This window comes from Panthera onca, chromosome C1 (assembly GCF_046562875.1).
Source record: "Panthera onca isolate mPanOnc1 chromosome C1, mPanOnc1 haplotype 2, whole genome shotgun sequence".
In the NCBI taxonomy this organism is placed as follows: Eukaryota; Metazoa; Chordata; class Mammalia; order Carnivora; family Felidae; genus Panthera; species Panthera onca.
Genome location: NC_138346.1, coordinates 14479223 through 14493584, shown reverse-complemented (window position 1 = coordinate 14493584; position 14362 = coordinate 14479223).

Below are 14362 nucleotides of genomic sequence, written 5' to 3'. Positions count from 1 at the left end.
GGGACCTTGGGTTAAATTGTGGTGGAAGATGGGAGGTTGGAGTAAAAAGGAAAACTGACGTCATTCACTGATTTTAATCATTAGACTCTCTGTTTTATATTTTCTTGATTTTTAGATGACCAAATTCCTGTAGTATTCACTCAGTCTTGCAGAAATGCCTGCCCTAATTTTCCTCCCTCCTCGTTTTGCTGCCCTCTCCCGAGACTCTCCACTCCCTTATCAGCAGACTAAGGGGATATATGTATTAGCACGAAATATAATCAAAGTCCCATTGTGAGATCAGGTTCCCGTGCAAAACACAGCACTAAAAAGAAAACAGGAAGAAGACCCAAGAACAGAACATCTGAAATCTTCCTTAAGCATGCCCTTTGTTTTCTCTAAGCAGCGGATTTTTACTCATTTGATGAGGCTGATTCATTTTTGTTCTTTGTTTTTTTTTAAATCATTGAACTTTAAAAAGCCTATCCATTTTCATGTGGCTTGGGAATCTTCTGAGAGCCAGCAATCTCTTCAATCCTCTCCCTGAAGTAATTCGTATTCTATTTCTAATCTACAGGGTTTTCTGACTTTCTGCCTCCAAAGTGATTTGGTAGACAAGGGTCACAGAAGCCTCTTCTCACCTCATTTCATCCCCAAGTTCTGCCACCCACCCAGAGACTTTGCTGGAAGTTCGTGCTATTTTTGTCCTATCTGGTTAATGCCAAAGAACAATGCTGTGGTCCCACCACTGAAGCTCTCAAGAGCATCTGCTAAGTTACTTTTATATTCTTCATTTCCTGTTATTTCCTGTAATGCCTTGCAACTTCCCAAGGTCATCCAATTTGGAATTCCTGACATGTTTTCTGATATTTGCCCATTCCCTGAACAGGAGACGTTTGGCTCCTGTCTCTTAAAAGCAAACTGATGGCTGATGTCTGATTTAATATGCCTCCCAACTCCTCACCTTCCCCAGGGAAATCCGGAGTTATCAATGGGGATTGTTCCATCACGTCTCATCAATAGCTTGCCACTGCACATTTTAAAAAGGAGCATTCTGGACATTTTAATATCTGTAAACATGTGAAACAAGCTCTTAAGAATTGGATTCCTGCATATCAGCTTGTGATGCAAGCTTAGGAAATTTGTTCAAAATACTTGAGGTCGGAATTAGATTATGCTCTTTTCCTGTTACCCTTTTACGCCCTTCGTTCTAAGAGTATGGTGTTCCTTTCGATACAAACATTTTATCAATCATTTGCCAACTTCACATGGCAGCCATTGGTCGTGGGTGTTTGATAGTATTAGAAGAATCTAAGAAGAGCTGAATTCCCTTTGCTCCTTAAGCATGGCTTTTTCCACAGGGTTCTCAAGGGAATAAGACAAACGATAAACTAGCTATCATTTTGTTACAAATTGTTCCAGGGCTCCACTCTCCATAATGAAGCACTCTGGAAAGACTCAGAAGCCACCCCTCCGCACCCCAGCTGGAGGCATCTGAATGGGGAAGAGGAGAGAGTCAGAGGACAAGGTGGCGAGGTCTGTTCAAGGACTCAGGCTCTGCCTCAACTGACCCAGCTAGCTGCAAGAATAAAGGAAACAGGGGGTATGCAATTTTGTGATACATCTTCCACCCTCTTGCTTTTTCACTACTAGCCTTCTTTCCATCTGTAAAATACGCCACCAACTCCTTCTCTCTCTCTGGACCTTGCATTTGTTAATAATGATCTTCCCTGACAAAGTCACTTCCTCCTCAGCTTCAGGTCATAACTCAGATGTCATCTCCCCTGAGAGTGCTTCCCCACTCATTATAGCCAAAGCATCATTTCTGGTCCTCTTCACATATGGACCTATTTCATATTCTTGGTAGCAGCCATTCACAAACTAGGTGGTCACTGCCTGCCTCGTCTCATTAGAATGTCAGGGCTACTGTCTCATCCACTGCTGTGTCTCCAGAACCTAAAACAGCACTTGGCTCATGACAGAAGCTCAGCAAGTACTGGCTGAGCAGTTGCCAGAGACCCCATTCACCAGTAAACGTAATCCAGTCAATGTCTTGAAATCCGGCCAGATTAGCATTATCTCTTTTAAGAAAGGAGCGAGGGGGGCGCCTGGGTGGCGCAGTCGGTTAAGCGTCCGACTTCAGCCAGGTCACGATCTCGCGGTCCGTGAGTTCGAGCCCCGCGTCAGGCTCTGGGCTGATGGCTCGGAGCCTGGAGCCTGTTTCCGATTCTGTGTCTCCCTCTCTCTCTGCCCCTCCCCCGTTCATGCTCTGTCTCTCTCTGTCCCAAAAATAAATAAAAAACGTTGAAAAAAAAAATTTAAAAAAAAAAAAAAAAGAAAGGAGCGAGGAAGAAAGTAGAAAGTCACCTTTCTTTACCCATTGCTTAGATTTTTTTTTTTTTTTTTTTTTTTTGCCTGCAGACCAACTTGCTGTGGTGGATTAGGTTAGAGCAGACCAGGAGAAGTGAAGATTGGGACTTAATCATGGACTGTCAAGTTGTGGTTGGAGTGAGCTCAGATGCAAGGTGAAGAGAAAATTCAAGTTTGGCAGGTAGAACAAAGTATCTGGGGAAAATGACAGTAGATAACAGTGTTAGCTATAGAAAATTGTCGATAAGACATAGAGGAGGTTACACAATGCACAGAAGTGTGCCACGAAGTGGATTAGAGCCCAGCGATAGGGATCCATGAGCAGACTATATTTGAAGATTGAGGCGATCAGACGCTGAAATCCATAAAGTGGAGTATCGAGTTCCAATTCCACTCTTAAGGTATCGGAACAGGACTCTGATCCCAGAGAGAGTTCCATCAAGCCCTTTACTGGTTCTTGGTCATCCTCTATTCCGTTCCCCTCAAAAATCACTCCAAAAGTCACTGCTCGTTTCCATTTCCAAATCATAGAAGACTTCCTGCCTCTTATTTTATTGAGAAATTTCAAGTCAAGGTTCTTTCTTTATTGGTCCCCTTCCTGCAGCCAAAAGAAGCATGCAAATCTCCCTGATACTAACCAAAAACAATAAAACTTTCCTTTACATTGTAAAACCACTAGGAACTGTCCAACATCTTTACTCCACACAGAAGTCAGAACCCAGCATTTCCCTTCTTCATGCTAATTTACTCTGAGATGAAGCTCATTTCCTGAAGCTTGATATAACTCCCAGTGAGGTCACCAACGACATCCTATTTTACTACAAAAGCTGTCTGAGTCCTTTCATCTAGGGTCTGTCTCTTATACGCAACAGGACACCATGGTCCGTACTGTCTTTACCAAGCTCTTTCAGCCTTTGGCTTTCATTGTATCCCTCCACCCTGGTGCTCTTCCTTCTGAAAAAGCTCCTTCATGCTTTGCTTTTGGATCACTGCTCTTTTCGCTCCACAAATCCCATCTGAATGACCTGGTACATGATGGAAACTGAGACTTATATGCTTATCATGGCCACCTAGAACTCCCAGGCCAGAAGCTTCTGATTCCTAGAACAATCTGACTTCTCCACCTGGATATCCCCAGGCACAGCACCCTTAATTGTCTACCACATAAGAGCAGCATCTTCTCTAAATATGTTTCTCATGCACATTTGCTCTCATTGGTTAGCAGGACCATCCAGTCAAGCCCACACTAGAAAGCAAAGTGTCATCCATGGTAGCTTTCTTTCAGTCCTCCTCCTGTTCAGTCAGACATCACACCTATCTGGTTGACTTCTGTGACGTTTCTCTCTATCTCTATCTCCCTTCCCCTATGCTAGTTCACACTATCATTAGCTTTCTTCGCGTTACTACAGTAGGCTCCTATTTGGTCCCTCCTCTTCTCGTTAACCCTCCTTGAAACTTTCTTTCACGGGGCTACCAGAGTACTCTATCTACAAACGCAAGATTGACCGTGTCATGGGCTGAAACCCTTTGATGGTTTCTCCATTGTCTTGAATCTGAAGTGAAACTTGTCTCATGTTACATTCAAGACGGTCCAGGAGTTGGTCCCTGCCTTCTCGCCTTTCTAATTCCCTCTTCTTGCATTTCCAAAAATGCCAGATAGCATGTACTGCATAAGCACACTACCCTCTTTTCCTTCTCTTTCCTTTTGGTAATGTTAAGCCTTCTTCATGGAATACATGTTTCCATCTTTCCTGACTAATCCCTATTCCTCTTCAAAAGTCTTTTTCAAGCTACCCTCTTTCAACATGATTTACCTGACTGCCTCTTTCTGCCCTGATAGTCCGGGTGACCTCACCCAGAGCTCCCTGATAACCACCCAACTTTTGACATTGCATTTGCTCCTGTCTCCCTAGAGGCCTCACACCTCTAGGTGCATCCTCAACACCTTGCCCAGTACTTGGCATATCCAATGCCTCATTAACATCTTTGTTGATTAATGGAATCAACTGTCTGAGGGGCTTTCCCTTACTTTCCACTACAGTGTCAGGACAGAGAATGTCTTCTATGCCTTAGAGAAACTAACAAAAAGTGAATGTTCTCAGGGACTCGGTCCCAGATCGGCACCTAGATATGCACAGGACATGACCTCACAAGTGCCATAACAGCCAAGGCAAGAAAGAAGAATTATGCCTCAGGAAGCAGCTGCTCCAGGCAGCGACATGCATGTGGTTGCTGCCAGGGCTAAGGTACGTGGAAGTCAGGAGGGCTGAGGAAAGCCCACAATAACCTAGGAGTGAAAACACACCTGGATCAAAGGCTGCACTTCCCAACCTTCCTTGCAAAAAGGCCTGGTCATGTGACTAAATTCTGGTCAGCGGGATTTTAGTGGAAACTGTGTGTTAAATTTACGTAAAGTGTCCTGAAATGGAGTGTGTGCTCTCCCCTTTTCCTCCTTTCTTCTGGCTGCAATGTGGACATGTTGACCGGAACTGGGGCCGCCATCTTGGATCATAAACTAACCATGAATCCAGGCCACTGAAGGAAGAGCAAGGAGACAGAAAGTAAGGGTCAGTGACACTTGCAAGTCCATAATGGTCTTGGGACACCTTTCTGGACTTTCATATGTGAGAGAAATATAGTCCTACCTTGTTTACACTATGTTTCTGGTCATGAGGAGCCAACCCTAATCGTAAGAAACACAGGCAGTTTATACAACATTCCTCCCAAGTTCTGAGAGTCTTAGCATCTTAACTACATTTCTGGACCTGACGGTGTAACATTTTTAGTTATTCAAGATTTTACTCATTTAAGATTTGTGGAAGAAGAGGTATCCAAACAGGCATTTATTTTCAGATAAATATCATAGGCAAACTCTTTGACATTTGAAGAAAAATGATGCTGGTGAAAGCTCTCATGGCTTCTGATGGGGTGTGCTGGCCATCACTCTTTCCTCCACATATTTAATTCAGTCTGGTGTGATGTAGAGACAAAACTGACCAATGAAAAGACTGGAATGGCACTTCTGAGGCTGACAGATCAGTTTCAGGGTGAGGAGTTCCCTGGAATAGTCAAGGAACCCCGAATAGTCAAGACCATAACGATCCACCTCCTGAATCCACTTTACCACTCTGAATTAACAAACACTCCCTGAAAAGTTGCAAACGCACCCATCATCCATACGTTAGCGATCACTGCTTTAATCAGACCAATAATTAGCAGTGGCCAGTTTCAAAGAAATGGAGCTGGCAAGAAGGCCGTGGTGGGGAGGAAATGATTGTGGTTCATTTGGAAGAAGACAGGCTTGAATGAGACTTGACAGTTCAGAGTCTGCAAAACTGGAAGGAGAAGAGTATGGGAGAAGAGTATGGTCCCATTCCCAGCTTGGCTCAGGGCTCCATCAGGACCAATGTGTATTTCAGATCACCTTGACACTGCCCTAGCATGTCTTTGGTGCCTGGGAATGCCAGGGCTGCCATGTCTGGGACTCTTTTGGAGGCTCTAAATTGTGGCCTACTTTGGGTTGGCCCGGGCCCATTAGTGGATGGTGGCAGCCACTCACTGAGCTCTATTGATGAGGAAACTGAGACTCAGTTAATTTAGGTAATTCACAAGGGTCACAAATACCCAGTCTGACCCCACTTGGTATGACCCCCTGAATGCAGAAATCCTTAGCACCAAGGGTCTTCCCATCCAACTTCCCCTCATTCTTTCCAGTAGCTAGTAGAAGATAAGAAGAAGCAAGGGACAAGAAGTCCTAGCTTTCTGTTGCACAAGAGCACAGAAAGACAACCAGAGTCCTCTGAGCACTTGATCTCTTCCCCCTGATCCCCTCACCTCTTCTTCCTCCATCTTTTCTATTGTTCTTGGGAATTTTCAGTGTTTCCCAAATCTGGCTGTTCAGGGAAATTTTTGAAAATTCAGTTTCTAGGCCCCAACCCAAGAGATTCTAATTCTGACAGCTTTGGTGATTGTGGTCTGCAGTCCAGGCTGAGGATAGGAAGGAGTTGGGGGAGGGAGAAGCTCCAGAAATCTCCTTCTCAGATGCAAAGGCCTCCAGTGAATGCAAATCTTTTTACAATCAAAAAAAAAAAAAAAAACACCACCCCTGTGTAAAGCCAATGAGATGAGAGAAACCTCATCCTCTGATGGCTAACGATGAAAATTTAATTATTTCAACAGACTAGGAAATAAGACGAAAACTAAGCATTCCTTAAGATGCTTCCTAGGTCTCTTTCAAACGTTTATTTCCTTTGAATAATAGCGAGGCAAAGCAGGTGAAGTCTGTCTTGGTCTTCCTTCACCTTTGCTTTCTTCTGAACAGGTGCCCAGGACTCTCATCTAGTCCCAAAGATGCTCCAAACGCTCTTCTGTACCCCTTCTGAACCTGATGCTTTACGGAAAATGGATCTTCCTCCTCGCTCCACTTTCCTCACCCCAGACTCAACTCAAATTCAAATATCCTCACGTTCACTCAGGCCAAGCGAGCAGTCACTTGCAAAGCAAGCTCATAAGTGGATGCCCTTTGTAGTCCTGGTGGCTTCATACATTCCCTGGAGAGTGCCATGCTTCCGGAGCTCTTTGTCACTCATTCTGTTTCTTTCTAGGGTTGGTTGATGATCTTAGTAAAAGGCCATATGCTAAGGAACTTAGTAATTCCCTTAAGAAGAATCAAGAATTGACGAAAGACTACAACACAGGAAGCTTGGTACTTTTAAAGTCTAATTCCTGGTGAATAAAGATGAAAGTGTAGATGAAGACAACAAGTTAGTTTTTCAGCGTCACCTTGAGTTTATCACCTCAAAGTACTTTTGACTAAAGTAATTGCATATTGTGCTCTGTTCAGGCAAAGTGGCAGTCGTCCGTTCTTGCATGAGCATTCATGGATGGTAGAAAGCAGAGCAGAGCGGCCTCCTGATCGTTCCTTTCAGAGAGAGAGACATGTGACATGGGTCATTCAAAGTCAAATTGTACTTAATTTAAGGATACACACTATGATTGGGGGTACAGGGAGGTTTGTTTTATGATCACAGAATGTTAGGGTCAGAAGGGGTTTTTCAGAGTGTATTTCTCTTTGACTGACAGCAAAATTAGTTTGCCATCTCTGAGCACCCCTGCCAGCTCACGGAAGAAGGAGGTAGCTCTGATGATTGCTATGTGTTAAGGGTTGAGGAAAGGGATTAAACACCTTGAAAGCAAATGGAGAAGAGCTGGTCCTGGGTGTCCTCCAGAACCTGCTTCCTGTGCCCTTCAGTAATTGGCAAAATTGAACCAATTTTTGATGGCTGAGGACCCTACTGGTATTCCCACAGTCGTTCGTTGCTTGGGATACACCCACCCTAGATGAAGACCGGACTTACAAGATGGTATGTTATACCCATCCTGCCAGAGAAATGCAGGAATCACAAGCTAACGCACAATGTTGGGTAAGGCCTCTTCATGAATATTAGGCAACAGTAAGATGCCCTTTCGATTCTTGCCCTACTGGGTCCCTCAATCTCTGTATGTCCACAGCCTTTTATCCGTTTGGCTATTGTGACCTCAACATCATATAATACCTCAAAGACCTCTGGCAACTCATTTCCCCTCTGTCTCAACTTCAATTGCCAACATGTATTTGCTGTGACACTCTTTGAAAGGCTGGTCCCACCAGGCAGGTTTTTGTTTTTAATTCAAACATTCCCACGTATCACACAGTACTAGATTTTTTTTCCCCCCATGACCCACACTTTGATTGGGACTCCGTGTTTATAATAAAGTTGTTATTTGGGGAACATATTGAAAATGGGCCCAAAGCACCAAACCTTCAAAGTTTAAGTTCAACCCACTGATCATAAGACAGGGGCTCAGTCTGTTCTTGGACCTTCTTGGTGTTGAGCAGAGATGTGGGTTTTGAAAGATGGTGCTCTGACTTCTCGTCAGCTCAGGCTCTGGCCTACAGTGGGAGTAGCTGGAAGCCTGACAGCCATTGCAGGTTCTGGGGTGGATACCTGGCTGTTGTGAAAACCAATCAGAGCAAGAGATTCTTTTCTGTCATGCATCACTTTTCTATCAGATGAACATGTAAGTAATCTTTTCCCTTTATATCATGTATCTCAAAATATGCTCACACTCAGTATCCCTTTTCCTTCTGCTGCCATGAGTAGGCATGAAGAGGGTGAAAGCACGAAGAGCTTTCTTGGGTGCCAATAGCACGATGACCCCCTCTAACCTCCAAGTCCTCACAACTTCTTTACCACCATCTGCCAGGAGGCCATTGGGACAAATCTCATCAGCCACCATTCGGAAGCTAGGATCCTCCCCAAGATGCTCCCTCATTTTCCAGATTCTTACCCACATACCGCACTATATGTCCTCCATATGGCTTCATCTCCCACTCCCTCCTACAAAGCAAAGCCTACTCATGGGACACCCTGGAACTTACTTCCCTTGCCCTCTTACCCTCTCTGAATCCTGGATGCATTCAAGGGCACTGCTTGCCGTGTAGCTGTCTCAGGTGGTGGCTGTTCTAGCTCACTCAGCCCCTCATACTGGTGGGCCTGGAGTGAGGGGGCAGATGTTGTCCTTGTTCCCATTATCCCTCTTCCAGACCATCCTCTTACTTCTTCCCTCCACTGCTCCTCCCATTTGTAAGACTCCTACCATCAGACTCAATCACTTGCTACCCCTTCCCTTTTGCAGTCGTCTATAAGCCCCAGAGTCACTCACCCTTGGTTCTACAAGAGTTAAGCTTCTAGATCGCTGTCACTCTCCAATGCCACATTTATCATGATAGTTGAAGAATCTTTTACCCACTTAGATAATTCTTCTAAGCCCTAGGCTCTGAGGTCCTTGGTCTTTTCTCAAATGACTATGTCTTACTACACCTCGTCCACAAATCTTGTGGTCTTAGCCTCGTCACATGGTCACGGCCACTCACTGCACAATCTCATGTGCCCAACTCAGGTACCTCCTTTGCTGACCACATTCTTTAACTTTGAGCTCACTCCCTTGAGTATCTCAGTTTCAACCATTCTTCAATTCTATTGGGACTGCAGTAGGTTCCAACTGCTGCTGTAACATATCACCACATATTTAGTGGCTTCAAACAACACAAATGTATTACTTTACAGTTCTGGGGCATGGAAATCAGAAATCAGTTTCATTGAGTTAAAGTCACAGTATCATCAGAACTGGTTCCTTTCAGAGGCTTTGAGGGGAGAATCCATTTCTATGACCTTTTCAGTGACTAGTGGCCACCTGTGTTTCTTGGCTTGTGGCCTTTTCCTCCATCTTTAAAGCACATCCCTCCAATCTCTGCCTCTGACATCATTACATTGCCTTCCTCTCTGGCACTGACCTGCTTCCTTCTTATAAGGACTCTGTGATTACATTGTGTCCTTCAGGATAATCTCTTTGTCTCAAGATACTTAACCACATCGACAAAGTCCCTTTTGCCGTAGAAGGTAACATTCACAAGTTCCTGAGGTTAGGACAAGGACATCGTTGGTGGGTGGGCATTATTCAGCCTACCCCAGGGACCTATAATTCAATGGTCCTACCTCCTTTTACTCATTCTGCTTCCCTATATGTTTCTTACCATGCTTAGATTCCATGGCAAACATCACGACCAATCCCCTGTATATATCCTGGACTCCCTTGTGTCTCTCTTTCTCTCGTTGTAGTTATCTGACAACTCCCAATTTGGCTAAAGGCAACTCTCTGATGTTTTAAAGCCTGAACCTGATGATTTTAAATTCCTAGTCACTAGTCTCAGAAGACCAAAGCCAGCCCACTGTATTTCCCTGGTCTGTTCACTTACCCTCACTCCTAGATGATTACATTCCCTTTTTGTCTTTCCCTTTTTGACTGATATCCTTGCTTCTTATTTCACTGAGAAATGGAAGCAATTAGGAGTCTCCTACCAGTCAGCGAGTAGCTGGCCTCTCTCTGTGTGCATAGAGGACACTTTTCCTTCCCTCCAGTACTATGGAAAGATGCCATTGTTCTTGTGGAAGGCCAAACCCACTCCTCCTACTATCTCCTGGGTCCCACCCCTCTCTCCAGGACATTGCACTAGGACTATTCTCTCTCTGGAATACAATTTTGTTTCTCCTGTGCAATTTTGCCCTTCCTGTCAGTATTCAATACTATAAGATTTCTCACCTTAAAACAAAACAGTACTGTTTTGACCCCCTTCTCTATACATCACCATTTCTCTGTTCTCTCTCTAGCAAAACCCCATTGAAAGATTTGTCTACGCCAGCTTTCTCCGCTTCCTCTCCTTTAGGGCTGCCCCTGTCACCGATGGTGTGAGTTTTAAAGAGCTTTGTCAAAACAATACAAATAAATTATCTCACAGTTTCTGTAGGTCAGAAATTCAGGCACAGCATGGCTGGGTTTTCTACTCAGAGGATCATTGGGATGAAATCCAGGTGTTGGCCAGGACTGCAGTCTCATCTGGGATTAGAGTCCTCTCCCAAGCTCACTGACTGTTAGCAGAATTCAGATTTTTGGTGTCACAGGACCGAGATCCTGTTTTCCTTCTAGTCATTGTATGAGGACATCTCTCGGCTCATAGAGGCACCCACGGTTTCTTCCTTGTGGCCACCATGGGAAGACAAGTTGGAATGCATCTCTCTGATTTCTTCTTTTCCAATCCTTGGGAGAAATTCTACTTTTAAAGGCCTCAAGTGATTCAGCAGGGTCCACCCAAATAATCTCCCTGAAGGCCAACTGATGTGACGACTTACTTACATCTGCAAATTTCACAGCAATACCTTAGTACTTAGTGTTTATACTAGTGTTTGAGTGAATAGCTAAGAGAACATATTTGTGTACCCAGGGCCAGACTTTGGGGGATGATCTTAGAATTCTGTCTACTCCAGGCATACAAAGTAGAAAAAATCATCCTTTCTATGGGCTGATACAGCCCATCCAGAATGGAGGACTTGGCCAGTGAAGATCCAGCTGGAAAGATTTGATCTTCATTTGCCCCAGCTGGACTACAATTGCTATCTTGAGCATAACACACCCCAAACCAAACTCATTCATCATCCCATGACAGAAACCAATTATAAAAAACAACTACAAAAACCTATACTTGAAATGTTCCTTTTAAATAAATGACATTTTTGCAGGCTAACCACCTCAAAATCATCCCTGAATGGGCTCTTATATCATTTTCACATTCAATCTGTAAGCAAATTCCATGGACTCTACCTTCAGAAATATGTCAAGAATCTAACCACTTCTCCGCTGGACCCAAGCCACGGCCATCTTAGCCTGGATTACTGCACGAGACTTCTGTAAGGTTTTCTCGTTTCGACTCATGCCTCTCTAAGGTCTTTTTCCCACACAGCAAACAGAGTTAACCTTTTAATAAGTATATCGCATCTACTCAAGGCCTGCAATAGTTTCCACTCAGAAGAAAAGCCAAAATCCTTACAAAGGCCTCCATGGCCCCAGATTTCTGTAACCTCATTGCCGATCATTCCTTCCCCAATTCACTCTACTCTGCTCCTACTGGCCCTTGGGCTGTTCTCAAACCCTCCAACTGCAATCTTTCTTGAGGATCTTTATTCCTACTGACGCCCCTGCCTTAACCATCTATCCTGCCAGATTACTGCATAGCATATTCTCTCTCTTCAGGTCCTTGATCAAAAGTCACCCTCTCTGTCACCTTCTATCCTTCATCCTGCTTTTTTTTTTTTTTTTAATCACCATCGGATAGATAGCATTTTGTTTGTCTGGTGTGTATCCTGCAACCAGCCAGCTACCTGAGCTATATCCATGAGGGTAGAGAGTTATTTGTTTTGTTCACTGATAGGTCCTTAGCGATTTAACAGAGTAGGTGCTCAATAGACATTTGGTGCATAAGTATATACATTTTAATCTCCTCACAACTTTTTTTGAAATCCATGCGACTAATGCAATTAAGCATTGGAATCAGGTTGTCCTACCATTCTAACAAAAATACTAAATGCAAACAATGTATCAGGTAAAAAGTACTTGTATTGCAGAACATTTAATGACGACAGTCTGCATTTCATTCTTCCTTTTACCAAATAAGTAAAAGTATTTTGAAACCCTCCACCAAACCAACTTTTGGGTTTTACTGACTCAGAACTGGTTCTGTTATAGCCATTACACCAAGATTACTCATAGCACAAAAAATTATTTTCGATCTGGTATTTGGTACAGAAGTTAGAGCAATTATCGAACTCGTTTTTACACAGAGCAGCAGGTTTCCTTTGGAAAACACGTTTTCCACTTATCAGAAAACGACATTTTGCCGAGAAATTCGAACATCATGTCCCCAATACCAATTCTCCTCCCAAGGAGAATTTGGAGCAGTCCCCTTCTTCGTGTCGAAAACCTCCAGATTTGAGTTACTCATCAAAAGATTGATCACGATTAGCCAAAATGCTTTGAGACTCAGAGCATGAAATCATGAATTCTAACTCCTCCTTCTAGAATTTGAGACTCCTGAAATTCACATTGGTGTCTTGGCAGTCAATTTATGATATGCATAAACAAGAGCTCATTTTTCTGCAATTTGAATATGGCCTTCATGCCAAAAAATTGTAGCATCAAGTTTTGAAAGGCACTTTGGAACTAAATTAAATCTGTAAAATTCTTGGTTCAAGCTTAATGAAGTTACCAAAAGTGTCTCGCCTTTAAAAAGTTTGGCAATAAGTAATTTTAAAATTTCTCATGTCCTGTGATCTGTAAATTTCACTTCTAGAACTTTATCTTAAGGAAATAGTTCTGTAAATAGAATTTAAATGGAAAGTGGACGGGCTTTGTAAACAGACAAACCTGGATTCTGATTCTGGCACCAACAATAATACCATATGCCCTTGTATAGCCTCCTCTGTCTCCTTTTTCTCCCCTGTAAAATGCAAATCACATCGTCCGTCTTCCAGGATTGTTGTGAGAATTCGAGTTGTTGGAAATACAATCCCTTAGGCAGGTCGATATGTGATATATGTACAAATGGAATACGATTCAATCAGGTAAAAGAACGAAGTATTGATACATGTTACAGCCCGGATGAACTTGAAAACATTGTGCTAAGTGACAGACACAACATTACATATTTATGATTCCATTTATATGAAACATCTGGAATAGGCAAATTGACAGAGACAGAAAACAGATTAGTGGTTGCCATGGGCTGAGAGGAGAAAGGAATGGGGAGTGATTGCTTAATGGGTATGGGATTGCCTTCTGGGGTTTTAAAAACGTTCTAGAACTAGACAGTAGTTGTGGCTGCACAACATTATGAATGTGCTTCAGGCCACTGAGTCATACACTTTAAGATGTTAAAATGGTAAATTTCATGTTATGTGTATTTTACCACAGTAAGAAAAATGTGACCTGAAAAAAAATAAATTGCAAAATTGTGTTTACAGTAAAATTGTATTTATAGTCCTCTGTACCTACACACACACACACACACACACACACAGGAATTTATACAACAAAATATTAGTGGTGGTTATTTCTGACATCACAGTTTGTTTGTTTTTTTAAAGTAATCTTTGGTAGGGGCACCTGGGTGGTTCAGTTGGTTAAGTGTCCCACTTCGGCTCAGGTCATGATCTCACCGTCCATGAGTGCTAGCCCTGAGCCTGCTTCGGATTCTGTGTCTCCCTCTCTCTGCCCCTTCCCTACTCGCATTCTATTTCTCTTTCTCCAAGATAAAATAAAAGCATAAAAAAAGTAATCTGTGTTTTTTTAATTTTTAAAAAGAAATATGTATTATGTTTGTAATAAGAAATGAAGTTTAAGGGGAAGGAGATGGGGGGATGGGTTAAATAAAGAAGGTGCCCTTGTCGTGATGAGCACAAGGTAATGGATGGAAGTGTTGAATTACTATATTTTACACCTGAAACGAACATAACACTGCATGTTAACTAACTGGAATTAAGGTCAACACTTAAACATTTTTAAAAAGAAAGGAGGTCTAGGAAAAACGAATTAAGAAAATAAAAGTGCTGAATAAATAAGATGAAAGCAAACCCAAGATCGG